This window comes from Nematolebias whitei, chromosome 14, assembly GCF_014905685.2.
Source record: "Nematolebias whitei isolate Nwh7 chromosome 14, NemWhi1, whole genome shotgun sequence".
Lineage (NCBI taxonomy): Eukaryota > Metazoa > Chordata > Actinopteri > Cyprinodontiformes > Rivulidae > Nematolebias > Nematolebias whitei.
The window spans coordinates 23,437,494-23,442,332 of record NC_056511.1 but is presented as its reverse complement, the minus strand read 5'-3'; the positions used below and the strand labels follow the sequence as shown (position 1 = coordinate 23,442,332).

Below are 4,839 nucleotides of genomic sequence, written 5' to 3'. Positions count from 1 at the left end.
TATATATATATAAATTTTGAATGCATAAATAGTTTTTCTGTGTCGATGTGTGGGAGAGATGTGGCTCGTGCTGAAGGGACAACACTGTTAGTTTTGGAGGGTGATGGGTATTTGGATGTAATATTTCTCTCCTTGTAAGTTTCTTCTCATACATTTTGTCAAAACATCAATCCTGGACTCCTGAGTGATTAAATTAAATCAGAAGAATTTCTTTCTCAAACCAGCTCACAATACTAATATGGAGGCAGCCATCTTGAGTTTTGACATGGCATCCCAGAACCTTTCTTACGCCTACATGCAACCACACACAAAAATGGAAGTCTGTACCTCGCATGTATTTTTCAAGTTACCATGCTCACAACGTGCACGGATGGACAAACAGACTAAGGGTATTTCTAGTTCTTCCTCTTTGCCCCTCAGCGGGGGACAAAAAACAACCTTCTCTTCATCATGCAGGTGTCCATTTTGTACAATTCTGCAAACTGATGAAGTTATTTAAGCAACTTCTCTCCACTGGCCACCACTGAGGATGACGGTGGAGTGAAAATATTGATCTGAGATGATCTGCACAGGTTTCTAGTAGTCCTCCATGTTTTCTTCTTCTGTCCAGATGGACAATGAGCTGTCCCACAGAAACCGATGACAAAAAAACACAGAACTTACAATGTGTCAGTTTGGACCAGAACTGCAAGGCCACAAATCAGACAAAAAGCCCGTACGGTGGCAAAAATTGTTCCCCGGAAGAAGAAGAAGAAAAGAGAGTCTGTGTGATTTATTTAGCAAACAGAAAACATCAGTCTTGTGTCACACAGGAGGGAGAAACAACATCCTTCTGGCTCGCAGGCTATCGTGTTCGCAGCAGCGTTTCCAGGAGACACCTCCAGGGTTATCTTTTGACATCCAGATATCACATAATCTACTTTGTAACTTGAAAAGAAAAAAAAAAAGTTTTTTTTTTTTTTAATGATTTATTTATTTAAAAAATATTTAAATATGATTTTTTAAAAATCTACAACCTTCTTTAGAAACAAAAATGTTTTAATACAACTTGCAAATGAGCTCCTTGCATTATTGTCACTTTTTAAATTATTTTTTTTAACTTTTCTACATTGTTTATGGGCTGGGGAGTGGTGGTGCAGAGGCTAGAGAAGGCGAGCCTGTGATCAAAATGTTGCTGGTTCGAATCCCTTGGCAGACAACAACAACAAAAGTTGTCTTTCCTCTAAGTGGGAAAGGTGAAGCACCCACTCCAGCCTCATTCGCTCCAGTCTTGAACACTGAGAAGAGGAGGAATTGGAAATACCGTCCGCCTATGTTGTGAGCATGATAACTTGAAAAATAAGCAATGTGCCGACTTCTGTTTTACTGTGTGGCTGCATGTAGGCGTTAGAAAGGTTTATGAAATATATACACATATACATACATAAATATACATACATACATATATATAAATATAAATAAATATATATTTATATATATATATTTTTTTTTTGTTTGTTTGTTTTGTTTTGTTTTATGCTTGAGGTTACTGGTTAAATAAACTTTAAGCAACAGTAACATATTTTTCAGACTATAAGGCGCACCGGATTATAAGGCACATTAAGCAAAACAAAATAGGCAGATACGTCAAACTTTATTCAGCTCATTCACAATAACCACATAAAATCTGTTCGAGGTCAGTAAGCGCAACCATTATTAATACATAAGGCTCACTGTCAATTTTTGAGAAAATTAAAGGATTTTAAGTGTCCGAAAAATACGATAATTATGTAAATCTGGCTTTACGAAACTCCAAATTAAAAATTGAAGTTCCACAGCCTAATATGAGATTAATCTAACAATGTACAGTAAATATCGCCTCCTCCTGCTCCTTCCCAGCAGCTGCTGCCGTCCTCAGGCCCATCAAACTTTCACAGGTCTCTGAAATATTAAAGTGTGCAAAGGTTTGTGCCGGAAGAAAAACAAGGCATGACTAAAGCGCACAGAGGAACGGTGCAATCCTTCCCATTTATCTGGGTCACACCGTTAACCTTCTCTGAGTGGCTCAAAGATACATTTATCTGTTTTCCACAATGCATATTTGCACATTTTGACTTGTTGGTCCCTGCAGGAGAAGGCAGTGTGCACTGCATTCCTTCCCTGCGCTTCATGAAAACGCACACTAATGTGTTGCTGAGCCTGTGAGTGAGAGCGAGTGAGGAATCTGACGAGTGAGTATGAGCGAAAGAGACAAAGAGGGATGGAAGTGCTGCGTCGTGAGTGTGAAACTGAGACTTTTTTTCTTCTTCTTCTTCTTTCACATAAGACAAACCATCTGTGAGGCTGGCCATCATCAGATTTATTTCCCACAGTGTATAACAATATATAGTTTATCATTCATTATTAAACCTGTCCTCAGGAGTTTAGCACTAAAGAGGAACATGTAGGTTAGGATCAAATTAATTAATTTAATACGTGTTGGACTCAGAAGGAGTCTTGACTTCATTATCTGGAACAGTCTGAATGTTTCTGAATCATTCTCAATATTCAGATCCGTTTTTCTTCCGTACGGTTTTCAGCTCTTAACTCGTTCTTCAGTTTCTGTTCTATTTTAACAATTCATAAATCAAAACGTTCAGCTAACTTTTGGTATTTGAGCATTTTTTTTTTCCATTTTGAAGTATTTATCTTTGTCGGACATGTTTTTCTCATTGAAAATGAATGGAGTTCTTTTCACATCCTTCGAACACTTTGAGCAGTTTACAACATTTTACTGATCATTTCAGCTTTTTCTGCTCCTTTCAGCTTCCATCCATCCATCCATTATCTTTACCTGCTTCTTCCTTTCTGGATCACTGGTGCCCACATTCCTGTCTCTTTTCAGATTCTTTCTACAAATTCAGCTTTTCCAGCTCATTTGTAATTTTCTGCCCGTTTTAGCTTTTTTTCAGCTGCTCTTATGCTAATTTCCTCTTTTTGAGTCCCTCTTTAATAATTTCAACTTTTTATGTTCCTTTCAGCTTCTTTCTTCTAAGTTTAGCTTTTTCATCTACTTATTTTTTAGTTTTTTTGGTTAATTTTGGTTTATTTTATTTATTTATTGCTAATTTCTGATTATTATTATTATTATTTTGGTATTGTATTCAGCTTCTCTGCTTATTTCAGCTTATTCTGTTCATTTCTGCTGCATTCAGCTTTTTCTACACATTTCAGCAGGTTTTCCGCTGCTTTCAGCTTCTATTTTCCTGCTTTCTGCTAATGTCATCTGTTCAAATTCCACTCGCATGAACTGCTGAGTGATGAAACCTTTTCAGCCGGTTTCAGCGTTCACAGGAAGTGACGTTTCCTCTGGTTAAATGGTTAATATGCGCCCTGTTTTCTCAGCCTTCTGTTTCAAATGGAGTTTTCTTTAGGAAATTTTCAGAACTCTCCAAGATGGTGTGGTGCTGTGTGCCGCATAAACACGGTACGGTGGGCAGGAGTGGTAATGATGGAGAGGTACGTTTGAGAGCGAAGGCAGAACAAAGCCAGGGGGAGATAGATGACTATAATAGCAGCATCCTCCACACGTTTACACAACCATCCTCACCCAGCTCGTCTCACTGCATAGCAATCGGTGACCGCTTCACAGGCTGGAGGAGGAGGAGGAAGCTGTTTGTCTTCATCGGTCTCGAGCATCTGCAGGGTTTTTGGTGATCGTATAGTTTTACAAAACTGCTTTAATTTGTCTCAGGTTGGTAACTAAAGTCATATTTTCAGGTATCTGAGATGCCTTTTGATTTTAAATGATCTTTGTGTTGCTTTGTGCAACAGTATCATAAATTATTGTGAAAAGACAACAAAATTACAAGATTTCTAGAAGAGAGGAGATTTGAACCCCTTGGACACCAACAGCTGGCACCATATCTGTCCTGTGAGCTCAACCTATCTGGACTGAAAAATATGTGTTTATTTAAAAACAAGGCAGAGTCTGAAACATGAATCCATTGTAGAGCATTTCTGAAATGGTTAATTACATCAGCACTCACCCAGAATAACACGCTGAAGCTCAGCACCAAGAGGAAACATGGTCGAGCGCTCAAAAGTAACACAACTACGTGCCTTAGTGAGATGCAAGATGGTATAAAAGCCCAAAATACCAAGTTTGAGTCCCACCAAAGACACATTTGTTTTTCTTGCCAATATCTGTGTCATGCAAACATCTATTTACCGTCAACCAGGCATCTGCAAAACTTTAAAGTTGACACCAAATTTGGTTCAATTTGAGCCAAAATGTTTACCGGATGTTTTGATGTCAATTAAATGTCTAGCCTTACTGCTTCCTGAGCCCTGTGTCGTAACAGCTCAACTCTCAAATCAGGGAGGCTGTAAAAAAGAAAAAGGAAATTAGCTTATGTTTTTAACTTCAAATGAGCAGCCGAAAGCTAACACAGTTAGCATCAATGAGCTGAGCAGTGATGAGCCCTAGTTGTTGGGCTTTCTGTGAAGCTGTTTTCCAGATGGAGCATTAGTTCACTGCAGATATGTTAAAGCTGTTTCATGTTTGTGCCTCATGTAGCTGCTCTGCAGTGAAACAGAAACAAAGCACATCTTTTAGCTAAACTAAGCAGCTACTGGCCCTGAGACTGTGTGCGTTCTGTAGTGAAATGAACTTGGAGTAGATATATGATGGTAATTTTCTTTAAATAACTTTGGATATAACAATATACCAATGCTTCATCCTTCGAATATTGAGTGAAGTCCAGCAAGGGTATATAAAGTACAAAGGTGCAGGCCAGGACTCTGCGGTCTACACTCATCTCCAGGCCAGCGGTCACTCTTTCAGGGATGAAGATGTTCACATCCTGGACAGAGAGGAAC

General features: G+C 38.6%; 1 protein-coding gene across 2 annotated transcripts in view; it reads right to left on the bottom strand.

The window, feature by feature from the left end:
* ppp3ca (protein phosphatase 3, catalytic subunit, alpha isozyme) overlaps positions 1–4,839 on the bottom strand; it is a 47,196-nt gene that overhangs the window by 22,789 nt on the left and 19,568 nt on the right. The gene's annotated exons all lie outside the window — the stretch shown is intronic.